The following is a 13,439-nucleotide window of genomic DNA, read 5'->3' as shown; positions in this document are numbered from 1 at the left end:
CCACAGAAATTGTCATCTGACAATCCTGGTACCCTCAGTCAAAAAACAGGAGTTGAGCACCGTGCCCTAGAGTCCCCTGACAGGGAAAACCTTACCTTTATTTTTTAGATCCAGTTGAATGTTGAACAAAATTTCTTAACAGGGCAGTATAGCAGTGGAATCTGCTATTAAGGGAAATTTTCCCTTCTCTGGTGAATTCTAACAGAGGCTAGACAGTTATGTATGGAAATGTTTTAATTTGGATTTATTAAATGTTTTCCTATACTGGACAGGGAGAGAGGGGAATCAATAAGTGATCATTTCCAGTTCTTTTTCTGGAAAATTTGGAAAAATTAACCCTCATGTTTATCTTAATCTCTCACATTTGCAACTAGAAGCCAGTTAGGCTAATATTTTATGTAGATTGGTGGAGAATTAGAAGTCCCTTTTTATTCAATCCTAATAAAATAATTGCCTTCTGAAATTTTATTTTGTCCAGTAACACTAAGTAAACTTTTAAAAAATGAAAATTAAAAATATTAGCTAAAGATACCTGAAAATCAATGGCTTTCATTTCTTAAGCATTAATTTCTCATCAGGATTTCTCATTTTTAAGGTAACACCAATAGAACCTCAGTGTATCTAAGCAGAATGAATTTTGATGACATCTTGTAGGGATCTAACTTCAGAAATTTCTTTTGCATTCATAGTGACATTTCCTTGCTAGTCAAAAATGATTATTAAATCATCCAAGTTGTCCACAATTATTTCATGCTCTAGACATTATTATACATCCTGGTTTTATGAAAAGCTTTGAGACCTGGGCGAGGGGCAGCAGTATTGGGGAGGACAGAATTGCAGATATTTACTAGTTGGGGGGGGAACTCCATGAATTTCTTAAAAGGCATCTCTTATAACTCATAAAAATCTTACAACTGATGGTGATTAAAACACAACACTGAAGTAAAAGCAAATTCTGAAGAAAATATGTAGATGTTTTCCAGACATAAAATATGGATTCAGTGCTAAGATTTTATTCATGCAGAAACTCTCTTTATGCAGAAAGCTAGTAAAAAAAAATGTTTGTCCTTTCTATACAAATTTTCTCTTACATTCATTTTCTAGGTTTGTTTGTTTATTCATATGAGAAGCATCACAATTAAAATAAGGCAAACCATATGACAAAATTTATAATATAAAATACAAGATTAACATATGTACAAATTAAAGAGATCTTTCCCAGAAATTAATAACGTTAATTGTTTTCTATTGCACTGCCATGAGGTCCTCAAGTATACACTGATCGGGACATAAAAGGCAGGTATACATATGTGTTGTTGTCTGCATTTTCTATGTGAATTATAGTGAAAAGACATTCACCAATAGGATGCTTCCTGTTTACAGTCAGATTGGGAAAGAGTGCCTTCGAATCAGTGGTGATCGTGGTATGGAAGGTCCCTCCAGTTTTCTTGGCAAAATTTTGAAAGTGGTTTGCCATTGCGTAGGGCTAAGAGAGAGAGTGACAGACTGGCCCATTGCCACCTAGCTTTGTGCCTAAGGCAGGAGTAGAACTCACTGTCTCCCAATTTCTAGCCTGCTTCCTTGACCATTACACCGGCTCTATCTAAACAAGACAGACCATGAGCCCATTCCTCACCACTGTTTAAACTGCTTATTTTTTAATTTTATTATACTGTATGTAAAACCAATGTAATCAAATCCCAAATTCTCTTGAACTTCATTTTACTTTTACCTTGAAATTCCGATGTTAGATTTCTTTCTTGCCTTCCCATTTTTGTATATATTCTTAATAGCCATGCTGTTAAGCTTTCTTCTTCAGACCAAACCATCTGCAAATTTAGACATAATTCCCTTTGATTACATGTCCCTTTGAGACTAGTTAGCTCTTTGTATGGGTAAGTAGGCTTCAGACTACAGTCCAAAGTTTATTTCAGGCACCTATGGAGTTCTCCAAATCATCACACACAGTTTGAAATAATATTCTTCTAGTATGTGTTTCTTTGTGTGCTTATGTCCTATGATATAATGATACATAATTATTTTCTGGATTCAGTCAGTTAAAATAATATCAGCCCATGTTTTCATAAATCCACAACATTCAAGAAACCAGATATTATTAAGAAAATTTAAGCCATCAAGGAATATTGCAATTTCATCCCCACTTTCCTCTGTGGATTTGATGAGGCTATTTCACATGGTGTTCGGTTTATTATCTTTCATAATATGGAATGTAACTAGATAAATAAAGCATAAATATGGATTAATTACTAGGCTGATTGTAATGATAGCCACTTTTCTGCATGTGAAATATGATACAGGTTTTTCCTCCAGTGTCTGGTAATATTTTTTCTACTTTTACTTCTACATTTTATGTTTACATTTTATGAAAAAATGTGGATGATTGGCAGCTGGTTAAATTAAGAATGACTTTGGTAAAGGAAAAAGCTTCTATAAAACAAAAAAGTGACATATCCTACCTCTAGAATTTCTGTGAACTTTGGCAGCATTTGAAATCTTCTTACAGAGGGTTGTCCTCTGCAATATGTCCTTAACATTGTTTTTTTTCAATAGCAATTTTAAGATGTGTGGCCATCTTAAAGTCCCAGAATTCCCCAGCCAGCGTGCTGGAAACCCTAGTAGTAGAAATCCTAATAGTAAAAAAAAAGCACAATTCCAGAAAAGAATACATCCAAGAAGATACTAGACCAAACTAATGATGAGAATTCTGCACCCACCACCACCACCATTATTGTTGTTGTTGTTGTTGTTGTTGCTATCCCCAAAATTCTTTATTCTGTTTCCCTGGCTGCAGTTCCTCTCCTATCTCCTAGATCATTCCAACATACTTTTGCATGGAATCGGGGGGGGGGAACAGTCAACATGGCAGCCACTGCCATACAATCTAAATCCCACCCTTTTATTTTATTTTATATGATTCCCAATACATGTAAGAAGTGGCAGGGCTTTGAACTTTTTAATACCCAAACTCCTACAGACACACCTGATTTGGCCCCAGAGGAAGTCATTCTGAGCTTAACCAAATGAAGAGCAGTTCTTCTATCTTTCTGTCCAATGAATTGTTACACAATATTGTAGGCAAGAGTTCCAGAAGGGGAAAGAAACAAAATGCAATTACTTCTAACTTTTTTGCTGCAATAAGATACATAATACAGTTATTCTATCAACTTTTTACTTGTCTAAAACAGTAAATACTAGTAATTTCTATAACCATAATCTATTTAATCATCAAAACCCAAAATCAACGTTTTTATTATTTTTCTCCTTGTAACAGAAAGTTCAACTATTTATATTATTTCTTCTAATTAATGAAGTTATTTTTTTCCATCTCGGCTAGTTCTACCATCTTTTCAAGCCATTATTCCATTATTTCCATTTTTGAGCATATAGGATTCTTGCTGCCGTCAACATATATATTAACAAAAGTTCAAATTATTTTTTCATCTCTTTAACCAGTAATCCTAAAAAAACTAATTTCTGGTTTCCATTGTAAAACCACTTTAAGGATCTTTTGAATCAAAACATGGATCTGTTGCCAATATTTCTCTGTCTTAACATGCATCCACATATAATAAAAAGTACCTTCCTTACAGTTACATTTTTAACAAATATTCAAAAAGCCTATTACAACTTCTATGCCACAATCAAAAAAGGATCAAAACATCACACCATATAAATGCTAAGTCTATTTCTCTGGAGAGATGTTTTTCTAGCTGGGACAACAACACTGAAAAATGGTGAAACTAAAAAAATAAAAAATGCTATCCTTAAAAATAGATTTAAGCAGGTATTCATGATAAAGCTTTTATTCTTATATTATCTATTTTTGGGAGTACTTCTTTGGGGGTTTTTAAGCCTGGAACTTCAGCTCTAGACTAATTTGTCAAGTACGGGACTGGGGGCTAAAACATATAAGGAACGGTTGCTGGAATTGGGTATGTTTAGTTTAATGAAGAGAAGGACTAGGGGTGACATGATAGCTGTGCTCCAATATCGGAGGGCCTGCCACAAAGAAGTGTGGGGTCAACTTATTCTTCAAAGCACCTGAAAGCAGGAGAACAAAAAATGGATGAAAACTACTCAAAGAGAGAATCAACCTACAACTTAAGGAGAAATTTCCTGACATTAATTAATCAGTGGAATTTCTTGCCTCCAGAAGTTGTGGGTGCTCCAACACTGGAGGTTTTTAAGAAGAGAATGGACAACCATTTATCTGAAATGGTATAGAGTTTCCTGCCTGAGCAGGGAGTTGGACTAGAAGAACTCCCCAAGGTCCTTTCCAATACAGTTATTCTGTTATATACTTCTGTCTCCAAATAAACATATACATGCAAGCAGAGAAACGCACCACAGCTGGAGCTTAGTCTAATACCCAGAGCACATCAAGCAAGATAGAGAATGGAGTCACCACCAACGTTCCAAATGTTGCACATTATTTACTTATTCATTCATTCATTCATTCATTCATTCATTCATTCATTCATTCATTTAATTTGTATTTCTGCTTGAAAACTATTTTTAGGTGGACTTAAGATCCAGCTTCTTGTGCTTGCATATGTGTGCAAATATTGACTTACTTATAACTCTATCATGAACTAAACTAGAATAAAATATGGTTTCTGTCATTTGTAAGTTCCAAATTTTGCAAGGTTTAATAAATCAGTACTTTAGCACATTATATTCATTCATTCATTTATGGGGGGGAAGTGTTCATTCATTCATTCATTCATTCCTAGTAGATTTTAACCGTTAAGACATGTTCCAAATCATAAGTAAATAGCAGCAAGGAAGCCTGACCAAAGCAAGCAAAGTTGCCTGTAAGGAAGCAGAGGGCAAATCAACAAGTTTCTTCCTGCAACCCAGAAATACCTAAGGTAATTTTCAGAAGGGAGAAAATGAGTGTTTAGGGAGGTCAGTTATTCATTCTTCAGAATCAAGAAGCTAGTTGACCTGGTTAAGCAAATACCTACAGATGGATAACCTCCGCTGGAATTTCAAAAAGCAGGTGATCATAATGCAAAGCTTGTCTTTTTGCTGATAAATGCAATCTTTAATCATTCACCTTATTTGGATTTTCCAAACTGGAGGAGAAAAAGGAAGAACGTATGCCAAGCTGTTTCCCTCTTGAGAAACAGCTAAATGCTAAACCATTCTGAAGTATAATTGAGTTCTGTCATCTATTTTCAATGCGATCATTCTTCTCTCCTAATCTTCTATTTAAAAAAAACAACAACCAGAAAGGAACTTGGAAAGGAAAGATGGAATTACGCCTTCAGCCAGACTTATTTCAAGCCTTAGTATTTCCTTCTTGATTACCATTGAGGCAGAAAATATCAGTTCTATTGGACAATGACAGACTTGCTGAGTATAAAGAAAAGACTAACAATATATTTTTAAAATATTAAATCAAGTTACAAACTAATTTGAGAGAAACTTTTTATTTCTCTACGAGAAGCAAGAACCAATGAATTCCTCTATTTCTTCAGCCTAATTATCTTTATGGTGTAGTGGCAATTCATTCATCACATAAAAATGATGCTTATTTACAAAAAAACTTACAACTGTTAATACTTATATGTTCATTTCAGAAGTCTTATAATTGAGAACAAAAAAACATTGTGTGGGGGAAGATCATCACTAGGTGAATCATATAGGAGGACAATCTTTGGTTTAGATGTTGATGGGCAAACTCAAACTTCTGAATTCATCTTTATTCCTTTTCTTTCATCCATATGGCCTTCCAAGCGGAGAATTCAAAGAAAAGTTTTTTATCATTATTTTTGGTCTTAATATTATTAAAGGTAAACTTCTAAAAAAAACTTCTTGTGATGTTCTTCTGCTTCCTTTTTTTTGCAATTTTCTATTCCTCTTTGTTCTCATTTGGAGAAGATTTTAATTTTTGACCTTTCACCTGACCTCTGCCAGAATGCTCCATTTTATTCTAGGTTGCACTTTTTCATTTTCAAAAATAGTATCTTAATATAAACCAAGTAATGCTCTATCTAATTAATGGAATGGTCATTTCTAGATATTTTATATCTAAATTTGTTCTTTTACCCTTTTTCACCTAAATTGCAAAGCAAGTTATCTGGTTTATTCCTTTGTTTACTCCTTCTCTATTCCTGTGAAAATTCATGCTTCTGCTTCTTAAGAGTTATTATGTTTTGCCCATCCTGCATATTTATTTATACAGTGTGTGTGTGTGTGTGTGTGTGCATGTGCATATATACAGTATATATTCATATACATACATACCCCCCACCCTCACCTGGCCTCCTCAGTGCTGCTTATTCCAGCATATAAACTTTTATTAGTCAGAGTGAAACCTACATTAAAGCAGGTGAGGGTTTGGACAGAGGGAGCTATAGAAGCATTACAAGACTGCTTTGAGTGCACAAATTGGGGCTTGTTTAAGGAAGCAGCTACTGATAACCAACATACAAATGTTGAGGAGTATGCACCACGGTGTCTGCATATATCCAAAAGTTCACAGAAGATGTCTGTGTCCTGAAAAGCATTGTTGTGAGGGCGAATGAAAAACCGTGGCTGACCTATGAGGTCTGCAAGATGCTGAAAGCACAGAATGTGTCTTTTAAATCTGGTGACATGCTGGCACTTAGAACAGCCAGAGCAAATCTGAAAAGTGCCATAAAAGGTGCAAAGCAAGCCCATGGCCAGAAAATTCAGAACTTTTTTCAGGACTCAACAAACACCAAGTGAAAGTGGCAAGGAATCCAGGTCATTACGGATTACAAAGTGACTCCATCAAGATGCAAGGACAACACTGACTTCCTAAACAAACTGAATACATTTTTTGGTAGATTTGAGGCATCAAATAGCACTCCTGCTAGGAAAGCTATGCCTCATCCTGATGAGCAAGTGCTAAGCTTTGATGTCACCTGTGTCTGGAAAACACTGAAGAAAGTTAACATTTGAAAGCAGCAGGCCCAGATAACATCCCTGGATATGTCCTTAGGGAATGCGCAGATGAGCTGGCTTGTGTGCTCACAGATATTTTCAGTCTCTCATTGCAGTAGGCAGTGGTCCCATCATGTTTTAAGATGGCCATCATCTTGCCAGTGCCAAAAAAGTCCACAAATACAGGCCAGTTGAACCGACATCCACCATTATGAAATGCTTTGAGAAACTGAGGACATTATTGTATCTAGCCTCCCGCCAGCATTTGACCCGCTTCAGCTTGTCAAGGATGCTATTTCTTCCGTTCTCCATCTGAGTTTGAAGCACTTAGAGGAAAGAAATGCTCATGTGAATTGGTTGTTTGACAACTTCAGTTAAGCGTTTAACACAATCATTCCCCAGTATCTAGTAGACAAACTGGGTCTTTTAGGCTTAAGCACTCTTTTGTGCAACTGGATTCTTGAATTTCCTACCAACAGGCCCCAATATGTGCGAGTTGGAATAAATACCTCTAATACCATTTTCTTGAGCACAGGTTCTCCTCAGGGCTGCATCCTAAGTCTGCTGCTGTTCACCCTGTTGACCCATGACTGTTGTGCTAGGTTTGCCACCAACCATATTGTGAAGTTTGCAGATGATAAAACAGTAGTGGGCCTTATTCATGATGACAATGAGGGTGCTTACCGCAAGGAGGTTGAGGGGTTGGTGAACTGGTGTAAGGAAAACAGCCTAGTTTTAAATACCAGAAAATCTAAAGAGATCATTGTCGACTTCAGAAAAGGCAGGCACAGTCTCACTTCTCTGTGCATTAATGATTCACCTGTGGAGATAGTTACCAGCATCAAATTCCTGGGTGTGCAGTTTACAAGTAGGCTGGCTTGGTCGCTCAACAGTGAAGTGGGCACAGCAGCGCCTGTATTTTCTGCATTAACCTTGTGAACTCTCAAGTTTCCTCCTTCTGCTATATATTCAAGATGGACAGTATTTAATATTTATTTGTTATGTATATGTAGACGTGTGGGTCTGTACATATGTTGTATATAGTATGTTTAGGTGTGGGTCATGTATGTGTGCTGTTGTGCCCAAAGTAAAAAAAAATGACAATAAACCTGCCTCCAGAGGTGGTGAATGCTCCAACACTGGAGGCTTTTAAGAAGAGCTGGACAGCCATTTGCCTGAAATGGTATAGGGTTTCCTGCCTGAGCAGGGGTTTGGACTAGATGACCTCCAAGGTCCCTTCCAACTTTATATTATTATTATTATTATTATTATTATTATTATTATTATTATTATTATTATTATTATTATTAATTATTGTCTTGTCTTGTCTCTTCTCGTCTTGTCTCATCTCGTCTCATCTCATCTCGTCTCATCTCATCTCATCTCATCTTACCTTACCTTACCTTATCTTATCATCTTATCATGTATGTGGGTACCATGTTTCCCCGAAAATAAGACCAGGTCTTTTTTTATATTTTGCTTCCAAAAGAGGCAAGAGGTCTTATTTTGGGGGGATGTCTTACTCACCTCCAGCACTGATAGCCTCGACCAGCAGGTCTACTGGGCCAGTCTACTTTTTCTGGGGCTGAAGGAGCAGCTGCATTCTGCAGCTGCATTCCGGCCTACATTTTGGTCTTGCAGAACCAAGCAATGGATTGAATCCATAGCTTGATTCTTGGCTGCAGAGGCCTTCAAGAAAGGCCTGTAACTGAGAAATGCAGGCCTGGCTGCAGAAGAAGTGGGCCCCGCGAGGAGAAGCCTGCCTGCAAGATAAGTGGGTGCGGGGCATGTGAGGCAGGCCCACCCTCACTCCCCTGCCCTAGCTTGATTTTTAGGTATGTGCCTCGCCCAAAAACTAGGACTTATTTTTTGGGGTAGGGCTTATATTAGGCCCATCCACCCCCCCAAAAATACAAGCTAGGGCTTATTTTCAGGGTAGGCCATACTTTTGGGGAAACATGGTATGTCATCTACATCAGTTATCAGAGGCAGTTTAGTGGTGAAGGCACCAGACTAGAAACTTGTAGACCATGAGTTCTAGTCCTGCCTTAACCAAATTGGATGTACTTTGGCCAATCCTACTGTCTCAGCTGTAGAAAGGAGGCAATGGCAAGTCACCTTTGAAATCTTACCAAGAAAACTGCAGGGACTTGTCCTGGCAAACACCAGGAGTTAATACTGATTTGAAGGAACCACAGAAACAAGCATTATAGTTACTCTAAGTTTGCTAATAATTCCCTGTGGCACTTGTAGTCTGGACTACCGAAGTACATGTACAACAAATTTTGAATTGGTTTTAAAAAGAATTAAAAATTAAAAACTAGTAAAAACTAGAAACGATTAACTAATTCCAGAAACAGGAAGTCAAAAAATGAATAGGGAGTGATTACTCTGATTAGAAAAATGTTATAGAATTGTAAAGAGACAATTTTTATAATCATGGAGAGAGTACTAAAGAATTACTAGACAACTCATACCCTGTTGGGTCTTTGTTTCAAAAATATTTCCTTACCTCACAGGAAGAGAAGAGCAGTAGGAGCAAGACTGTTGACTTCCTGCTGGCTTTTCCATTGAGTTTACTTATGGAAATATAGCAGGAAACATCAAAAATCTTCTTCCTTCTCTTTCTCTCCCCTCCCCTCCTCTTCTCTCCCTTCCCTCCCCAAAACTGTTGCAGTGTGATGTATCATTTCACCCATTTAAAGGTCATAATAACAAGAGTATTAGTTGACAACTTAAGCATCTATGAAAAGACAGTATCAAAGATTGGAAAGATGGGCATTTGCAAAGAACAGGAGAAGCTTTTTTTGAACAAAGAGTGCCAAAATTTTGTGCAGCATTCAGCATAAGACCAGATGTGGCTTAAATGTTTCTTAGTCTAAACTCATCCACAGTAAGAGGTAATCAGTCCTAATCCTGAACCCAGTAGGACATTGATAAAATTTCTTCTTCTCTTAAAGCGAAATATATTGCCCAATTTATTACAAATAATTCAATTGATTTAATTGTCTTTAGACAACCATAGATTTTGCCAAAAAATCATATTTCATTTTTAACCATGCCTATTTTTTTTTCTTTTGCTTAAATTTGATCATGCAGTAGACATACATGGAGTGAGATATTATTTTTACTCTGAGATGCTTCTCCTATAAATTACGCTTCATGTTTCTTTTTTCTTTGTTTTCCTTGGCAGAAATATTAAAATCTACATCAGTTTGCTTGGGTTTTTTTACAAAAAAGAACAATCTGCGTATCTAGAGATGAGCTTTCAGCTACTGTGCAAACCTGCCCCTAGTGTAATTCTATCTGCCATCACAGTATCACTAAAGGAAATAAACCAATCTCTAATTACAAAGATTATTTACCTTGTAATTAAAGTGGTGCCAGTAATTCAGATTTCTCTTAAGATAGGTTCAATCTTATCTTTTTTAAAAAGAAAAATTCTCCAGATAAATTACCAGGTTGATGGAACAGAGGAAGACAGCTCACCACTTCTCTATTAGAAGGTGCCATAGAAACAGCAGACATAGGGAATAAATGAACCAAATGAGCATTTATATACCTCCCAACATACGACAATCCGATGGACATGGTCATATCAATATATTGTGCATAGTGCGGAAACTAATGTTTTTTCTTCTCTTCCACTGTCAACATGCATTATATAAAATAATAAATGTAAGATAAAAATCTAATAAATAAATTAAGTAGCTCAATGGTTAGAGACTCTGAGCTTGTTAGCTGGAAAGCTGACAGCCCAGGTTCAAGATCTGAGCCCTGCTCAACAGGGTAAGCTCCCGAAACTTGCCTCAACTCTTGCCTACCTAGCAGTTTGGAAGCATGAAAATGCAAGTAGATAAGTAGGTACCACTTGAGTGGGTAGGTAACAGTATTCCATGCACCTCAACATATAGTCATGCTGGCCACATAATCACAGAAGTGTCTTCAGACAACCCTGGCTCCTTCAGCTAAGAAACAGAGATGAGCACCATCTCCTAGAGTCAGAAATGACTGGAAAGGGAAAAAGTTACCTTTACTGTTTCATTCTCTAATGAGATAAATTTAACATACACATCATAGTTCATTGGAATACTAAAGCTGGAAATATACTAGCACCTTAGGATAATGGGAAAATATGGCTTTTGATATAAGAATAAAAAAGGTGACTGCCTAACAGTCCTTCAAAGATCATTTGAGTATTCATAGCAAATATCTTTTTCTTACCACCTAAAAGTCTATACATTGCTGGATAAACAACACTTAAATTAAGTTGATCAAATACTTATAGTGGAGTTGGGGTGAGAATGGGGTCAGCTGAGAGGCTTTGCAGGAGCCCTGCCAATTTGGCAGGAAGATGAGAAGCTGCCATGGGTCTGGCAGTGGGGTGTGGCTTGGAGGAGGGAAGAAAACAGAGGAGGAAGCAGATGAAGAGATGAAGAGAGAAGGCTTGGTGGAGCTTGCCGTTCTGATCCAGCTGATCGAAGAGAGAGTAAGCAGCTGGGGTTTTCACAATTATTTTTTTTTTGCTTTATTATAGGCAAGCTGGATGAAAGCGGAAGGGAAAGAGAGTGAGAGTAGTTGCTGGAGCTGTTTGCTTGAAGCAGACCATGCAGGGAAGGATAGAGAGTGAGAGTAGTTGCTGGAGCTGTTTGCTTGAAGCAGGCCAGGCAGAGAGAGAGAAAAAGTGGGAGTAGCTTGCCAGAGCTGTTTGTTTGAAGCAGGCTAGGTAGAAAGAGATAGAGGGTGAGAGTAGCTTGTTGGAGCTGTTTGCTTGAAGCAGGCCAGACAGAGAGAGAGAGAGAGAGAGAGAGAGAGAGGTGGGGAAAGGTGAAATTTTATTGTTACTTTCTCTTTCATTGCAGGCAGGCCAGACAAAGAGAGGGAGAGAGGGTAGTCTGGGGAGTTTTAATTCTTTTCCCTTGTTGGAGTAAGCTAGGCAGAGGGAGAGTTAGGAAAGATTTTGACATACATCTTTCAGTGGGAGGTAAGGGGTGTTTTTTTAAGATCAGCTGGGGGAGCTAAAAAGGATTACATGGAGTGAGGTCAGAGAGGGATGAGGAGAGTGGACATGGGAGGCCTCTGCCAGCACCAGAGATTGACCTCCATCATCCTGGGCAAGTTGTTGCCACAAGAGACTGACTACCATTGTTTTAGGCAAGTTGCTGTCACCAGACGCTGATTAACATCATTCTGAGCAAGTTGTTTTCATTAGAGACTGACTATCATTGCCTTAGGTAAAGTTGTTGTCACCAGAGGTGGACTGCCGTCATTCTGAGCATGTTGCTGCTACTAGAGATGGACTACCATTGCCTTATGCCAGCTGCTGTTATCAGGAATTGACTACCATCCTTCCCTGTAAGTTTTTATTGCCTGAGATCAACCACCATTGTCCCACATGAATCACTGTCAAAAAAGAGAGAGCGACCATCACTGCCCCATGTGCATGGCTGCCGATCGTGACTGAATACCACTGTGTTATGTGTCATATTAAGCAGGAGTGCCAATGTGAGAGACCTCCTTGGGGTGGGGGCTACTTGGAAGGGAGGTCAGGAGGGGCCAGACTTAAGCGGTCCCTACAGGGGTGGCTCTACATACTCTTAAAGAAAAATGGAGGAACTTTCTCTCTTAAATTAAAAGGAGGCCATGAACTATTTATTTAGTGAACCATGGTAATGCTTAGAATGCAGTATTGCAGACTAACTCTGCTGTTCGATCCTGACTGACTCAAAGTTCACTCAACCTTCCATCCATTCATCCTTCCAAGGTCACTAAAATGAGGATTCAGATTGCTATAGGCAATATGCTGACTTCTAAACCACTCATAGTCTAAGTGCTATTGCTATTTATTTATTTATTTAAAAATACCAGTTTAAATGTAAGAAGGCAAACAAGATAATTAAGCCAACAAAATACAAACTTGGAAATATTCCATAGGAATATCCAGTGATGGTAAAGAACAGATTTAATGAAGATTTCTTAAACAGAGTGGCTGAAGGATTCTGGACTCCAATTCATAAAGTATTCAAAAATATTCCACAATACAAAAAACAAATGTGGTTGAAATGACTGTCTACTCTTATATTATAAATAGCTGCAGAGAGAAAAAAAGCAAATGACAACCTTGACAGAGGAAAAATCATTCAATAAATACCAAATTCCAGAGAAAAGCAAGAAAAGGCACAGAGATACATCTAAATAAGAAATACAAGGAAACTGAGGACAACGATCAAATGGAAAGCACAGCAAGAGATTTCTTCAAAAGCATTTGTGAAATTAAGGTAAACGTACACAAATACAAAATAATTAAAGATAAAAAGACCCTAAATCAATGATATGTACAAAGATAGGATCACTGAACTAGAACCCCAACATTTTTGAAAGGTGAAATTAAATGGACTCTGGAAATTATTGCTAACAAAGATGCAGAGTTTGCAAAATACCAGTAGAGCTGTTTAAAAACTTGCAAGATAATGTTGCGTTTGTGGGTAGCGGGGGGGGAACCC

This window comes from Vipera ursinii, assembly GCF_947247035.1.
Source record: "Vipera ursinii genome assembly, chromosome: Z".
Lineage (NCBI taxonomy): Eukaryota > Metazoa > Chordata > Lepidosauria > Squamata > Viperidae > Vipera > Vipera ursinii.
This window is presented reverse-complemented; position numbering follows the sequence as displayed.